At 40.9% G+C, this 17,792-nt stretch overlaps 1 pseudogene; it reads left to right on the top strand.

The window, feature by feature from the left end:
* The first annotated feature begins 15,309 nt into the window (after window positions 1-15,309).
* Window positions 15,310-16,085, top strand: LOC132499502 (gamma-secretase subunit APH-1B-like; annotated as a pseudogene).
* Window positions 16,086-17,792: the final 1,707 nt, after the last annotated feature.

The following is a 17,792-nucleotide window of genomic DNA, read 5'->3' as shown; positions in this document are numbered from 1 at the left end:
GAAGCTGACAATTCTGAAATGGCTAAATTGGCTTAGGTCAATTTTATTCTTAAAACTTGACAGAAGAAATTATTACAAAAGCTACTTTAGTAATTCCTTTCCCTCTATTTTATACCATATGCCATCAAGATATGCCTTCTAGTTTTTACCCCAAATCTTATGTTATAATTTACATATGGTTCTACTGAATACACAGATAAGAGAAATGAACTAGCCCCAACCAAGATATTTTTCCAGCAGAGTTAGCTTTAAAAACAAATCTGTGGTTAAAGACACTTGATTTAGGGAGTAGTTAAAAAGCAGCATTATTCTCTGCTTGGCTGAAGATAGCCGAGAGGTTGTTTGGACATCTTAGCAGATGCTGTTGGTAGTAATCTTTTTTTTTTTTTTTCGGTACGCGGGCCTCTCACTGTTGTGGTCTCTCCTGTTGCAGAGCACAGGCTCTGGACGCGCAGGCTCAGCGGCCATGGCTCAGGGGCTCAGCCCCTCCGCGGCATGTGGGATCTTCCCGGACCAGGGCACGAACCCGCGTCCCCTGCATCGGCAGGCGGACTCTCAACCACTGCGCCACCAGGGAAGCCCAGTAGTAATCTTTTTTTTGTGCGCAAGAAACTTGTGCTATGTTAATGCCTCTGTTCTGTCAATTTACTACAAGGGGAATAGGCAGTAACGAAGTTGAGATGATGATGTTATTTTTAAAAAACATTTTGTTTCATATAAATAAGTACATACTTCAAAAATGGACTGTACCACATCTCTAAAAAACGGATTTGTACTGCTTTGAAATCTGCATCCAGTACTCAAAAGTTAGCCTTAAGGCTGCATAAGATCTGGCCTCGGGGAACCTCTGGACCTCACATCCAGTCCTTTCCCCTCATTTCCTCTTGTCTGGCAGCCCTGGCCTCCCTGCTGCTCCTCCACCACTTCCATCACACTCCCACTCCAGGCCTCGCTGTTTCCACTGCCTGCAGTATTCTTCCATCTTTCTGACAGCTCCCTCCTTTCTCCATCAGGTCTCTGCTGAAATGTCACTCAGGTAGGAGTTCCCTCACAACTTTATCTAAAATATTCGCCTCCATCACTCTCCAACCTCCTTATCTGCTTCATTTTCTTCACAGCACTTACCCTTCGTATTACATACTTATCAGTTTATCATCTCACATTAAGTAATATCTACAAAGGCAGAGAGAGTTTTCAGTAAAGAGTTATGGACTGAACTCTTTCCATGCCAATAATCATATGTGTATGTTAGTATTAACTTTTTAGAATTGTAAAATAAAACACATGCCCAAAATTGCACAGAACACGTGTATAGCTTAATTAATTGTTATAAAGTAAGCACCTTTGTAATCACCCCTTCAGGTCAAGATGTCACTTTCGCAGCCTCCGTTCAGCTCTTCCGTGTGCCTTATTCCACTCACAACCACTGCCTCCCCGTGAAAGCATCGCTATCCTGATTTTTATAGTAATGCCTTCCTTGTGTTTCTTTAGAGTTTTAGCACCCAATTGTGCATCCTACTGTTTTAGTTTAGCCTTGCCCATATTTTTGGGTTGATTGTCTTTCAGTTTTCTTCAAATCTATACATTCACCACCCATTTCTTTATTTTTCTCATAACTTATTCCTTGAAGAACTTGGGCTGTTTTACCTGTAGCATTTCCTACATCTGAATTTTGCTGATTGCACACTCAGTTTACTTCAGGGCTCCATCAAGGGCAGTTTTTTTTTTTTTTTTTTTTTTTTTTGCGGTACGCGGGCCTCTCACTGTTGCGGCCTTTCCCGTTGCGGAGCACAGGCTCTGGATGCACAGGTTCAGCGGCCATGGCTCACAGGCCCAGCCGCTCCGTGGCATGTGGGCTCCTCCTGGACTGGGGCACAAACCCGTGTCCCCTGCATCGGCAGGCGGACTCTCAACCACTGTGCCACCAGGGAAGCCCCCAAGGGCAGTTTTTTTTTTTTTTTTTTTTAAGCTGTACGTGGGCCTCTCACTGTTGTGGCCTCTCCCGTTGTGGAGCACAGGCTCTGGACGCACAGGCTCAGCAGCCATGGCTCACGGGCCCAGCCACTCCATGGTATGTGGGATCTTCCCGGACTGGGGCACGAACCCGCGTCCCCTGCATCGGCAGGCAGACTCTCAACCACTGCACCACCAGGGAAGCCTCCCGAGGGCAGTTTTTGATCAACCAACTATAGTCTCCTCTAACCAGGCCTAACTGTTTACCCAGGTGCATCCTGTATGGAATCCCAGTCAGTGGAATCACATAGGAGCTCTTGGCCTGATGTAGAGGCCTCGGGCTAGCAGCCTTAGAATGCATTCCCACACTGAATACCATGGTTTCTGCAAATATATATTAGCATGATATTGCAATTCGTTTGGCCTTATCTTCCAGCTGATCAGACTCTGTACTTCTCCCTCTAAAGCATAATGGAATCTGACTTTATTATATGTCTGGGGCAGTAGTGTGCGAGCAAATCAGCCCTCTGAAAAACCTGACGTGTGGCATTTGACAGTTCCATAGTGTAAATACTCACCATGGTCATTTTCAAACTACTAACCTGAAGTCTCTGTACCTGGAGTTGGGAAACGACATGCACACTCAGCTCTCAAGAGCTGGTATGAGCTGGTTCTAACACACCACTGTCTGGGAAAATAAGGGGCAAAAGGAGGGGGACATGAGGGGAACAGTCACCCTCTGGAAAGGTAACTTGATACTCTGTTACATGAGGTCCTTAAAAGTGGAGGCTACTTGAGTAACCACAGCTAAGAGAAAAGAGACTTCTATTGCTAGGCAGCCTTGAAGGTGGCCCCAATATTTTCCACCTCTCAGTATTCACAACTGTCCTTGTGTGGGGACTGGGTATAGTGACTCACAACAAAATATGGAAAAAGTAATGGAATGTCACTTCTAAGGTTGTCACTTCTAAGCCGGAGCTGACTACAGTCCGAGCTTCAGGTTCATAACAGCCTCTGAGACCTTGAGTCAGAAGCAACCACTATGCTGGGTCCAGATTCCTGAACCTCAGAAGCCATGAGATAATAATGTTTATTATTTTAAGCCACTAAGTTTTAGGGTAATTTGTTATGCAGCAATTGATAACTGATGCAACTGCTCCAGGAGATTTAGTAGGTTTGAGGAGTTTGGAGTCATCTAAATCCATCCAGTGGCCCTATTCCAGTTCTTAAGCCTCAATTTTTCCAAACAATATCCTAGCTCTCACATAAAAAGCCTGATGAGCCTCTGAATTAACATTTTTTAAAAAATTTATTTTTTATTAAGGTAACATCGGTTTATAACATTATATAAGTTTCATGTGTACATTATATTTTGACTTCTGTATACATTAAAGCATGCCCACCATCAAAAAAATTAGTTTTCACCCATCACCATACAGTTGATCCCCTTTACCCATTTCACCCTCCACCTAGCCCCTTCATCTCTGGTAGCCACTTCTCTGGTCTCCATATTTACCTGTTTGTTTTTGTTTGGTCATTAATTATTATTTTGCTTGTTTTTTATTCTGCATCTAAATGTAATCATTTGGTGTTTCTTTCTCTGTCTTATTTCATTTACATAATATAATCCATTCATGTTGTTGCAAATGGCAAGATTTCAACTTTTTAAATGGCTGAGTAGTATTCCATTATGTATATATCTAATATGTATGTATGTGTGTGTGTATATATATATATATATACCATTTCTTCATTAGCCATTCATTCCCTGGTGGGCACCTAGGTCATTTCCATATATTGGCTATTGTAAATAATGCCGTGATGAACATAGGGGTGCATATATCTTTTCTATTTAGTGTTTTCACATTCTTTGGGTAAATACCCAGAGGTGGGTTAGCTGGATCATCTGGTGGTTCTATTCTTAATTTTTTTTTTTTTTTTCCAGTACGCAGGCCTCTCACTGTTGTGGCCTCTCCCATTGTGGAGCACAGGCTCCGGATGCGTAGGCTCAGCAACCATGGCTCACGGGCCCAGCCGCTCCGCGGCATGTGGGATCTTCCTGGATCGGGGCACGAACCCGTGTGCCCTGCATCGGCAGGCGGACTCTCAACCACTGCGCCACCAGGGAAGCCCTATTCTTAATTTTTTGAGGAATCTCCGTACTGTTTTCCATAGTGGCTGCACCAATTTGCATTCACACCAACAATGTAGGAGGGTTCCCTTTCCTCCATGTTCTTGCCACCACTTGTAATTTCTTGCCTTTTTGATAATAACCATTCTAACAGGAGTGAGATGATATCTCATCGTGGTTCTGATTTGCATTTACCTAATAATTAGTGATGTTGAACATCTTTTCATGTACCTGTTGGGTATCTGAATGTTTTTGGAAAAATATCTATTCAGATATCTGCCCATTTTTTAATCAGGTTATTTGTTCTTTTGTTGTTGAAGTTGAGTTCTATGAGTTCTATATATATATTTGGGTTATTAACCCTTTGTTGGGTATATGATTTGCAAATATCTTCTCCCATTTAGTAGGTTGTCTTTTCAACTTGTTGATGGTTTCTTTCATGTGAGCAGCTTTTTACTTTGATGTAGTCCCATTTGTTTATTTTTGCCTTTGTTTTTCTTGCCTGAAGAGACATATCCAGAAAAATATTGCTAAAGCTGATGTCAATAAAGCACTGCCTATGTTTTCTTCTAGGAGTTTTATGGTTTCAGGTCTTACATTCAAGTGTTTAATCCATTTTGAGATGAGTTTAATCCATTTTTGTGTATGTTATGAGATAGATGTTCTAGTTTCATTTTTGGGGTTGTGGCTGTCCCATTTTGCCAACACCATTTATTGAAGAGACTATTCTCTCTCCATTGTAGGTTCTTTGCTCCTTTGTTGTAAATTAATTGTCTGTATATGTATGGGTTTATTTCTGGGTTCTCAGTTCTGTTCCATTGATGTGTGTGTGTGTGTGTTTGTGCAAATGCCATGCTGTTTTGATTACTATAGCTTTGTAGTATAATTTGAAATCAGGGAGTGTGTTACCTCTGGATTTGTTCTTGTGTCTCAGGGTTGCTTTGGCTATTCAGGGTCTTTTGTGGCTCCATATAAATTTTAGATTTCTTTGTTATATTCTGTGAAAAATGTCCTTGGGATTTTCTGATAGGGATTTCATTGAATTTGCAGATTGTTTTAGCTAATATGGACATTTTAATAATGACAATTCTTCCATTCCATGAGTATGGAATAGTTTTCCATTTATTTGTGTCTTCTTCAGTTTCTTTCAACAATATCCTATAGTTTTCCATGTAAAGGTCTTTCACCTCCTTGGTTAAATTTATCTCTAGGTATTTTGTTCTTTTTGTTGTGATTATAAATGGGATTATTTTCTTAACTTCTTTCTTCCAACTTATTGTTGGTGTATAAGAACACAGCAGATTTTTGTATGTGATTTTGTACCCTGAAACTTTATTATTATTTCTAATAGTTTTTTTTGTGTGTGTGTGGAATCTGTAGGGTTTCCTATATATAAAACCCTGTCATCTGCAAATAGTGATAGTTTTATTTCTTCCTTTCCAATATGGATGTCTTTTTATTTCTCTTTCTTGTCCAATTGCTCTGGCTAGGACTTCCGATACCACATTGAATAAGAGCAGTGAAAGTCTTGTTGTTGATTTTGGAGAGATAGCTTTCAGTTTTTCACCATTGAGTAGGATGTTAGATGTTATTTTCTCCTACATAGCCTTTATTATGTTGAGGTATGTTTCTTCTATATTCATTTTATTGATAGTTTTTATTATAAGGGTGTGTTGAATCTTGTCACGTATTTTTTATGTGTTTATCGAGATGATCATATGGTTTTTATACTTCTTTTTGCTAATATGGTGTATCACGTTGATTGATTTGCAGATGTTGAACTATCCTTGTATCCCTGGAATAAATCCTACTTGACGAGAATGTATAATCCTTTTAATGTATTGTTCTATTCAGTTTGCTAATATTTTGTTGAGGATTTTTACAGCTATGTTCATCAGAGGTATTGGCCTCTCATTTTTTATATGTTGTCTTTGGTTTCGGTGTCAGGGTAATGTTGGCCTCTTAAAATGAGTTAGGTAACGTTCCCTCCTCTTCAATTTTTTGGAAGAGTTTGAGAAGGATAGGTATTAGATCCTTCTTGAATGTTTGATAGAATTCACCTGTGAAGCTATCTGGTCCTGTACTTTTGTTGTTGGGAGGTTTTTTGATTACTGATTCAACTCCTTACTAGTAGTTCATCTATTCAAATTTTCTGTTTCTTCCTGATTCAGTCTTGGCAGGTTATATGATTCTAAGTATTTGTCCATTTCTTCTAGGTTGTTCAATTTGTTGGCATATAGCTGCTCATAGTAGTCTATTATAATCCTTTGTATTTCTGTGATATCCACTGTTATTTCTCCTTTTTCATTTCTGATTTTATTAGAGCCTTTTCTTTTTTTTTCTTAATGAGTTTAGTTAAACGTTTGTCAATTTTTTCTTTCGAAGAACCAACTCTTTGTTTTACTGATTTTTTTCTATTTTTTTTGTCTCATTTATTTCACTTTGATCTTTATTATTTCCTTTCTTCTACTGGTCTTGGGCTTCATTTGTTTTTCTAGTTCTTTTAGGTGTAAGGTTAGATTATTTATTCCTCTGAATTAAACTTATATTGTAATTCTGTACTCTTTGGAAACATATTCTGATTTTCAGGTACATGAACCCTATGGTTTAAGGATATGAGATTTGTTTAGACTAGTTAAAGGAGACTACTGGTTTTATGGCCATGTTTTAAAATAAAAAATTAAGGGGCCTCCCTGGTGGCGCAGTGGTTGAGAGTCCGCCTGCCGATGCAGGGGATACGGGTTCGTGCCCCGATCTGGGAGGATCCCATATGCCGCGGAGCGGCTGGGCCCGTGAGCCATGGCCGCTGGGCCTGCGCATCCGGAGCCTGTGCTCCGCAACGGGAGAGGCCACAACAGTGAGAGGCCCGCATACCGCAAAAAGAAAAAGAATAAAATAAAATAAAATAAAATAAAAAATTAAAAATCTCTTTCCAAGCTCTTCAAGACAGTTGTACTACCCACTCCCACTTTAATTGCCAAGCACTCTGGTAAAGCTTTGCTTGCAATAGTTTCTTCATTCTAAGAAATCACAGGTGATAAGTTAAGCAATCATTTTGCTAGTACATGAACTACAGATGTCTCATTTTTCATAGTCTCTAGATAATCCCTGTATTCAATCCAATCAGATTAAATAATCAATCCCACATTTCTCTCCTTGAAGGTCTAGTCTCTGCTACTGCTTTGGGTGTCTGTGTCAGTCCAGATTTAGTGCAGGAAATAGTAACCAATCTAGGTATTTTAAGCAGAAAGAGATATATCACAGGGGATAAAATCCTTGGCAGGGGGGCTTCCCTGGTGGCGCAGTGGTTGAGAGTCCGCCTGCCGATGCAGGGGATACGGCTTCGTGCCCCGGTCTGGGAGGATCCCATATGCCGCGGAGCGGCTGGGCCCGTGAGCCATGGCCACTGAGCCTGCGCCTCTGAAGCCTGTGCTCCGCAACGGGAGAGGCCACAACAGTGAGAGGCCCGTGTACCGCGCAAAAAAAAAAAAAGTCAGGAAGGACAGATGGAATGATTGACTTTTAGAGCACAATACCATACAGCCCTCTCTGCCTCTGGGCTCTGGTAATGACACTCTCTTCATGCTCTTCAGGACTTGAGAGGTAATTGCCACTGTCACTAGCTTCATACTACTGTTTACCCCCCTTTTGTAGTCTCCTTATTAAAACTTTTCTCAGATTTCCCCAATTTGAATCTGCTGTTCCCTACTGATTCCCAAATCTAATCTTGTAGATATTCTAATATGCTAAATTCACTTCAATATTACAAAAGCTTAAAATAGTAACTATACTAGACCAAACCACTGATTACAAATTTTTATTCTTGAACTTAACACAAAAGTATTAACATTTTACCTGGAGGTAAAATATACTTACTTGTGAAGACTGCTCTGTGTGGCTGCCTGCACGGTTTCCTGACTGTGGGGGCAGCAGTCATATCAAATCCTCTCTAACAGGTAGACCCCAGAGTTGGGCGGTGCCACCCAGCACAGTTGCATGTGGTGGCCTGGTGCCTATCAGCAGAATGCTTTTACTATTCCAAGAATATGGAGGTTATCTTCTCAAGCAAATTGAGGCAAAAAAAAAATCCCAGCACACTGAGGCTGCTGATTGGCTGGAGAATTTTGGCGTGGTCTTAGGTTTGATTTTCTCCTTGCTACTAACTAGTACGAGTTTTTTTTTTTTTCTTTTTAATTCCATGCTCTCCAGATAATGTATTCTCACAAGGCACATATCCCGGATTCACTTTGAACGTTATCTAATTCTGTCTGATTTGAGTCTGAAAATCCCAACCCAGCTTACTTCACCACTGATTGAATCCCGTATATCTCTCTCTCTCTCTTGTCTTTCTCAGCAACACAACAGGAGAGTGGTTATGAATGAGGGGATGGTGACACAAAATGAGGCTGAAGATGTAGGCAGAGGTCAATCATAAGGAAACAAGCCTTTGAATGGTGGTGTTTTTTTATTTTTTCCACAAGGAAATCTATATTTTATTTTATTTTTCAGTTCTATTGAGGTATAATTGACAAAATTGTAAGATATTTATTAATAAAATGTACATTGTGGTGATTTGATATATATACATGGTGAAAGAATTCCCCCAGTCTTTAATTAATGCATCTGCCACTGCACATATTTGTTTATTTACTACTATTTTTTGGTGAGAAAATTTTTGTTCTCCTCTCTTAGCAAATTTATATTATATATGACAGTGTTATCAACTGTAGTCACCATATTTTACATTAGATCCTCAGACCTTATTCATCTTACAGTTGAAAGTTTGTACCCTTTTATCAGCCTTTCCGTATTTCTCCCACCCCATAGCCTCTGGCACTATTTTTCTGCTCTCTGTTTTTAAGAGTTTGAATTTTTAAAAAACTTCCACATATAAGGGATACCACGCAGTATTTATCTTTCTCTGTTTGGATTATTTCACTTAGCATAATGCCCTCAAGGCCCATCTATGTTGTTGCAAGTGGCAGGATTTCCTTCCTTCTTATGGCTGAATTCCATTGTGTAGTGGAATAATGTATATACACACACCACATCTTCTTTATCCATTCATCCATTGATGGGCACCTAGGTTGTTTCCATGTGCTGGCTATTGTGAATAATGCTGCAGTGAACATGGAAGTGCAGATATTTCTTCAATATCTTGTTGTCATTTCCTGTGGATATATATCTAGGTGTGGGATTGCTGAATCATATGGTAGCTCTATTTTTAATATTTTGAGAAACCTCCATGCTGTTTTCCATAGTGGCTGCACCAATTTGTATTCCCACTGAGTGTGAGCAAGGGTTCCCTTTTCTCCTTATCCTCATTGAAAGGTTTTAAACAGGAGCCAGTCTTGAATTAGTGTGAGTTTTAAAAAGATCTCTCTGGCTGAGTTACAAAGAATGAATTAGAGTGGCAAGTGTGAATGCAGAGAGAAGAATTAAAAGCCTTTTGCCAGGTTAACATGGAGTTGGGTGGCTTGGATTAGTGTTAGTGGAAAGAAAGACTGGTAGATGGATTGGCAAAGGATTTTGGAGATAAAACTTATGGGACTTAGTAGTGACTGGATCTAGGGAGTAAGAAAAAAGACGAGGTAAAGGAAGATCCTTCGTGATAGCTGGTAGATTGTTGTAATGTTTATTGAGATAGGGGGCACCTTGCAGGTAGGGATGGTGAGGCAGGGGAGGGAGCACAGGGAAAGACCCCAGGTTCAGTTTGAGGTGTCTGTAAGAAAGTTGTTCAAGTGATGATGTTGAGCAAACATAAGATACATGGTTTGAGAGGTTGCTAATAGTAAGTGGAGCAGACATAGAGTCCTTAAACTTTTAAAAAATGCAGACTTTAATGAGTGGGGGTGGGGTGGAGGAAAAATAAAGGTAGAATAAAATGTAACAAAAATTTTTCTATCCATTCATGCTACATTCATTAAAAGAATACTAATTGAGGGCTTTACTTACACTTGATATTCTAAGTGCTGAGTGAAGCGGTGAACTGAAGTCCCTCCTTTCAAAGTGCCTACTCTCAGTGGAAATAAATTCAGAATGTTGAGATTAAATGGCCAATGCTGCCTTCATAAAGAAAGAAACAGATAAAATTTGGTTTTATTTATTTATTTTTTTATACATGTCACATTGATACTGCTTTTTCCGTTATTTTGTTGAACTTTTTCTAAGTGCTCTATTGGCCAGTAGTGCTAGTTAATTTCCATAAAATGTTTATATTTATATATCCAGAAATGCTGATTGATAGAGTGTTCTTCTTTTATGTATTCTTTCTTGAACTTTATTAGCATCAAAAGTCCCCTAGATATTACCGACTAGATGAAGAAACATGTCACAAGGAGAGGCGTTTATTGTATGTGTGTAAAATAACTTTATAACCCAAAATATGCTACTAAAAATCCTTCATATAGCAGTTTTACAAATGTAATTTTAAAATATTCAATAGAATTCTTTCCAAAGATCTTAGTACAGAAAGCTAAATTCTATGGAAAAGTATGCTTTCCTTAAAAATCTATTTAGGTTGAAATCATGGCATACTATGTTTAAAGCAAGGGAAATAATCTTGACAGTAGAAATAGGGTGTTCTTCCTGTTCTAAAATACATTCACATAAATTTTGGAAAAGAAGTCATAATTTCATTGAATATATCCAAGTTCTAAAATTCCCTTGTTTAGAAATGTGCAAATTTGCAAATATGAAGTGAAAGTTGGGTTGCTTTAGACCAAACAAAATAAATAATCCATGACCCCACCTGAAGGTCTTTGTGAGACAGGCCAACTTTGGGACTTTTATTTATTTATTTATTTTTACTATATTTATTTATTTATTTGGTTGCACTGGGTCTTAGTTGCAGCAGGCAGGCTCCTTAGTTGCGGCTCCAGGGCTCCTTAGTTGTGGCTCTCTGGCTCCTTAGTTATGACACGTGGGCTCCTTAGTTATGGCATGCAAACTCTTAGTTGTGGCATGCATGTGGGCTCTACTTTCCTGACCGGGGATCGAACCCAGGCCCCCTGCATTGGGAGTGTGGAGTCTTACCACTGTGCCACCAGGGAAGTCCCCCAACTTTGGGACTTTCAATGTAATAGTGCTATATTGCTGATTATTGCTGATAATATTAATTGTTGACTATTAAGTTGTCAATAACAGTTGGGCAGGGAGGGATTCATTCTGCTCAGCAAATCAAAATGCTAAATAAGCATTTACTGAGTGCACAGGGTCTTAAGCTATAAAGATAAAAAGACTCAAGAGCTCTTAATGCAGAGAAAATTTCTTTCCTCAGTATCTGTCTAGGAAACATACATGGGTCCTAATGTGTTATATATGGTACGCATGGCTGGGAGCACTCACCAATATCCACCCATTCCTACCTGTTTTAGCAACATGGCTTACTTTTTCAGGTTTGCACAATCCTTTTGTTTAGCATTGCTGAGAAGTGAAATGTCACATTAACAAATTTTCTAATAGTTTGGATAACATGTTTAGTCATTATATTAGTGAGCGTTCTTTTAAGCAAATAGAAATTACTCTTTCTATCTGAATATAGAGGATTAGAGGTTTCCCACCTGTCAGATGGGATAGGGAAGGGCAGGTCAAGAAGCTCACTGCCAATAATCTCAGCCAGCAACATTGCAGTGAGTGGTCCCCAAGTGCTGTGTGCTTCTCATCCATCATCTGCTCAGCATCTGCCTGCTACTGCCAGTAGAGAGTAATGGTCTCTTCTTCCCTTTGGAATCTCTCCAAGTGCCCCATTCCAATTCTCATGGTCCCATTCTTTCCCAGTCAACACCCTAACTTTTACAAAAGATGCTTGACAAAGTTCACTATGCATTCAACTTTCCTACTTATCCAGCCGATAGGATCATATTTCGGTTTTGATTTTCAGATATCTCAACCCTGTAGCTACAAGAAATAAAAGGTTCTTTTAGGACAGTCCGAAAGGCTCTTTGGTTCTCTGACTTCTTGAGAATTTAAAAGTTTTCCTTCTGTAAGCTGCAGTGTTATGTATTCAGTCAGCTCTCTAGTCCCTGTCATCAGACTTCCTGCTAGAACATTCTATTGCAATAGTCCTTTAGTCTTTCAACACTTAGTTCTCTCTAGATACTTAATTCTAGGCAACTAGAAGTGGAAATTTTAGGAATGATTTTGCCACTGCATATTGTGCACCAAAAAGTGCACTTTTTACTAGCAATGAGGTTATTACATCTTTTAAATTCATTTAGATTGTAGAACAAATTGCAGATGCTCTTATTTGAGGTTCTGTTTTACTGAAACTGCTGCCAATACTAAGTGTTCTAAGAGCCAGAGTTTGGTCATTAAAGCAGAAATCACTCTGTATATTTCAAGCATGAAGTGTTTTAAAAGAGGAAGTTAAAGCCCTACAAACCATCTGAAAGGCTAAGGGATCTGAATCAGAGAAGCCATTTCTGAGAGTCCCATCCCGAAACACTGAAATGGGTGGATCTTCAGAGCTCACTAAGACACCACTGTAAATATGCTGACTCTCTGTGTGAGGGGTTGGCAAACTATGGCCATGGGAAAAGTCTGGCCTGCCACCTATTTTTGTACAGTGTGGGAGCTAAGAATAGACTTATGCTTTTAAATTGTTGAAAAAAAAAAAACAAAAAAAATCTGTGCAAGATTTGGAATTCAATTTCAGTGTCCATAAATAAAGATTATTGGAACATAGCTATACTCACTTGTTTATATATTGTCTATGGCTGCTTTTACTTTACAGTGACAGAACTTAGTAGTTGTGACAGAGAATGTTTGGCCTGCAAAGACTAAACTATTTACTATCTAGCCCTTTACAGAAAAAGTTTGTTGATTCTTGGTCTATGCATCTGACTGCAAGTTCTTCTGCCAAATATAGCTTCTCTTTCTCTTCTGCTTTCCAAGTTTAATGAAAATGTCTCTCATTGGCAAATCCTCATAATCATATGGGGAAAGTAATTTTGAGAAATGTCACTCTTGGGTTCTCTGGATGGCAAAGAAGCAGTAATACTGAGTTGACAACAAACAATTGAGAGTAATCACAGTATGGCTGGTAATCCCCAAGGCCACTTTTAGATTAAATGATTAGCGAGAAGGACTCACAGAACTCAGAAAAGCTGTTATATTTACTTCCGTGGGTTATTATAGCAAAGGGATACAGATGAAAAGCAGCAGAAGTAAAATTTTCATAAGGCAGAGTCCAGGAGAGACCAGACATAAGTTTCTAATGTCCTCTCCCAGTCGAGATACACAGACATGTTTAATTCTCCCAGCAGTGACACGTCACAACACACATGAAATACTGTCTGCCAGGGAAACTCAACCAAACCTTGGTGTCCATGGTTTTTATTGGGGGTTGGTCACATTGGCATGGTTGATTGCCCATATGGGTGGCCTTATTTACTCAATCTCCAACCCCTCCAAGGGTCAAGCAATTACTACGTGGTACATGGCCCCACCGTAAATAAATATACATTGTCAGTATAAATTATCTGGAGTGGTCCAAGGTCCCAGAAAAACAGGAATACTCTTATTAGGCTGGATGTTGCAAAGTCTTAGAGATTATCTCTCAGCAACGAGACAAGGACCAAAATTTTCTTTGGAATGTGCAAGATTTGGACAACCCAGGCCTGCTAAGATAATCCTTTATTCCACCCGTAGACTCACTGAAATCTGGATCTCTAGGAACCTCAGAGATTATCCAACTAAACCTCCTTTTTGATAGATGAAAAAATAGAGGCTTTGGAATCAAATAGATGTGGTTTAAATCCCAATTTCATTGCTTACAAGCTCTGTGGCGTTGGAAAAGTTATCTAACTTCTTAAGACCCAGTTTTTTCCTCACAGATTCATAGTTAATGGGATTATAATAAGGACCAAGTGGCAAGGAAAATTCTTAAGTCAGACTAGTGGTCAAAACATGGTGGATACAGGAACAAGAGACACGCTCTTTATCTTTCCGATTCGATCTACAACTAGTAAAACATCCGTAACTCAGCAAAGATTCCTCAGCCAAGGTGTTCCAACACCCCAGGATGCCAGAGAGATCCACACATCTGTACATGTGAGGTTGGGGGATTGGGGCCCACAGAAGAGGCAGAACTGGGGGAGCAAGGAGGCAGTGCCTGTGACCCTGGCCCCCGGCCATGGAAGCTGAGCCGCAGCCCCAGGGAACTGGTAGCAGCAGAGGAGAAGGTGCACGTGACTGTGGCCTCCTGGCCACAGTGGCACCCGTGGCCACAAGGAACCCGGCGGCAGTGGCTGCAGGGCCTATGACCCTGGTCCTCCCAGCCACTGTGGTGCCTGAGACTCCAGAATCCCCAGCCATGACAGCAGTGCCTGCGATCCCGACAACCCTAGATGCAGAGAAGACACCCCTAACCCTTGTTCCCTCCCCACCTCCCTCCCCCGGCCACAGTGGCCATGCCCACAACCCAGGTGACCTTGGGCGTGGTGGAAGTTCCTGCCATCCTGGTGCCTCCAGAGCCAACATCGGTGACAACAGCAACACTGGCGGGGGCAAGGCACCAGCGATCCTGGGAGCGTAAGCACTGGCGACGCCTCTGGCAGAGGTGCTGGAGAGTGGCAAGTGCCGATTCTCAGATACAGCCAGAGGCAGCTCGGGGAAGAGAAACCACAAGCTTGTGCTGTAGTACCACCGACGGAAAAAAAGAGAAAGTCCTCTAATCATCAACGTGGTAATGTTTAGAATCAAAGTAAACAAAGCTTCACCTAACAAGAAAGATGTTCACTGCTTCAAATGTGTTGTCAGAGAAACAACTTACCAGGCACCATGAAAACCCGTAGTAACACAGTATGACAAAAAGAAAACGACAATTCTCCTGAAACCAAACTTAAAGCCATGATGCAGTCTTGTGATCTAACTGATAGAGACTTCGAAATAGCTGTTGTGAAGAAACTCAACAAGCTACAAGAAGACTCAGAAAGGCAGTTCAGTGAGTTCAGGAGTAAAATTAATGAACAGAAGGAATATGTTACCGAGGAGGTAGAAATGCTAAAAACCCCGGAAGTTCTGGAGCTAAAGAACTCAATAAATGAGATGAAGAATGCATTGGAAATAGAGCAGATGATATGGAAGAGCGAATTCACCAGCTTTAAGAAAAAAATCTAGCAACAGAGCCCACCTCTGTCCCTCCACTCTGCCCTGAGCCTTTGCCCTCAGGCTCAGCTCTGTCAGTGCTCAGTGCCCCTGCGTTCCCCCCAGACCCCCGGGTGATGGCCTTGACAGTGGCCTTGTTCTCGGGCTGCGCCTTCATAGCCTTCGGTCCTGTGCTAGCCCTGTACATCTGCACCGTCACCTCTGGGCCCTTGCACATCATCTTCCTCATCATCAGAGCTTCTGGTTGGTGTCTCTGCTGCTTTCCTCCCTTGTTTGGTCCATGGCAGCAATCACTGCTGACAACAAAGATGGACCAGTACAGAAATACCTGCTGATCTTTGGCATGTTAGTCTCAGTCCTTATCCAAGAAATGTTCCAGTTTGCATATTACGAACTTTAAAAAAAAGCCAGTGAAGCTTTGAAGAGTATAAACCCAGATGACATAGCACCCTCTGTGCGATTGCTGGCTTATGTTTCTGGCTTGAGCTTTGGAATGATGAGGGGAGCATTTTCCTTTGTAAATACCCTGTCTGACTCCTTGGGGCCGGGCACAGTGGGCATTCATGGAAACCCTCCCCAGTTCTTCCTAAGTTCAGCTTTCCTGACGTTGGTGATCATATTGCCGCATGGGTTCTGGGGCACTCGCATTTTCTGACGGCTGTGAGAAGAGAAAGTGGGAGGCCCTTCTGTAGTTCTTCCCACCCATCTGCTGGTGTCAGCCCTGACCTTCATAAATCCTCGTTACGGATTAAATCTGGTGTCAGCGTACATCATCCTGGTGCTCAGGGGCATCTGGGCATCCTTTGCTTTTGGAGGCAGCTGCCAAAGCCTGAAACTCTGCCTGCTCTGCCAAGATAAGGGCTCCCTCCTCTTCAACCCGCGCTCCAGATAACCTGTGACAACCAGTGCTTACCAAACACTAAGCTGCCTCTTGAGAGAAGCACAGCTGTGCCTTTTTCTAAAAATCCCTTTTCCTGGTGGGAGTTAGAAAAAACAAAATTATCTGGATACAATATGGCTTTCATGCAACAGCTTTCTGAAAGGGATACATCAGTGGTGTATAGACTGACTGCATGTTAGAATCGCCTGGGGAAACATAAAGAATACTGATTTCTGGGCTCCACCCTCCAGATTTAATTGATCTGGGCATTTGGTAATTTTTAAAGCTTCCTAGATGACTTCGATGTACAGCCAGTTTGAGAACCATCGATGTCCAAATAGGAACTTCCTGAGAACCCTGTAACTGAATAAGAATCAGATGTTTAGCTATCTCCTAACTCAGCTTGTGCTTAGCAAGCAAGTATCTGAATGTCAAATCCTGGTTAGCCTTTGTCTTTTGAAGTTCTGAAATGACAAAAGGCTAAAGGGCTATCATCTCTGTGAACTGTTTTCCCACGCTTCAGTTGTACCCTGTTTCGTGAGAACATGGTGGGCTGTGCTTCTAACTACAGTAATAAATTGCACTGACTTACTAATGATCATTTAGCCAAAGTAAACTATTGATTAATGAGGTATATTTTTCTGTAGTTTTTCCATTCTCGATTTTGCTTTTCTGAGGTATTACATTGTTTTTGAGCGTAGATTCCGTTTCTTTAACTAAAAACCAATATTTTCTGACTTCCTGGGAAGATATTCTGAAACCAAGAGTTTTTGTGCCACTTCTGCAAGTCTTTCCTGGGCTTAAGGCTTTTCATAGGCTCTGCCCTAAGGCAGTGTTTACCAGCTGAGTGCTAGCTGCTAGACTAGTCGAGGTGAAGCCCATGATCTATTTCTGAGCAGCTCTGCAGGTTGCTGAGTGATGTACCCTGGGACAGGCTTCACTGGAGCTGGCAGAAGTTTACCAAAAGCAGGAGGAAAACAAGCCAATAGGGTGGGGTTGACACTTATAATTTGCTCCTGTAATACTAACTAACACCTCTCCCTAAATGGTGTAGTGGAAAATTGGAAATGTGTCTTAAACTGCCAAATTCATGCTTTTACTTACGCCATATATTCTTTAGATCTAGTAGATGTCTCTGGGTTTTGGTAGCAGATACAGCATTCCCTTTACAGGAGTATCTAAGATGTTCATTCAGCTTCCAAACAACCCTTTTGTTTCCCTTTATAAAGAGTAATTTGTGCCTTTATTAACTAGAAGTTGTTCCCAGTTGATGGTTTTTAGGGAGCTGATGGTGTGAAATGGAAATTCCCTATACATTAAAGTGAGAACCTCAGTGAATCCCCTGTGTGCAGTGGAGCATCCAAAAGACATAGAAGCAGCAATGAGAGGGCTCACCAGTGACATGACAGATGGGAGAATTTGACAATACTGTGATGGACAGGTTTAAAATGGAAACATAGCCAGTGTTTTGGGCTAGTCACATATCTTTCCAGGGACCAGAACCTTACACGGGAACTAGACCTTTATCAGTGAAATCCCCTCTCATGTTTAAATTATTAGAATTTTTCAATCTACATATGCAGGAGGAGTAGGGTTTCCAGTAAGGCTGCAAACAGTCCCATAAGCAATTATAGTTATTCTCCTAAAGTTTACTTCAGCACTAATACTAATGCCTCCACCGGGGTTTGCAATTTTCCACCATTATACAAGACTTTCCTT

The sequence above is a fragment of the Mesoplodon densirostris genome, chromosome 11, assembly GCF_025265405.1.
Source record: "Mesoplodon densirostris isolate mMesDen1 chromosome 11, mMesDen1 primary haplotype, whole genome shotgun sequence".
NCBI lineage: Eukaryota > Metazoa > Chordata > Mammalia > Artiodactyla > Ziphiidae > Mesoplodon > Mesoplodon densirostris.
The sequence above is the reverse complement of the archived record's forward strand: the minus strand, read 5'-3'. Positions and strand labels throughout refer to the sequence as shown.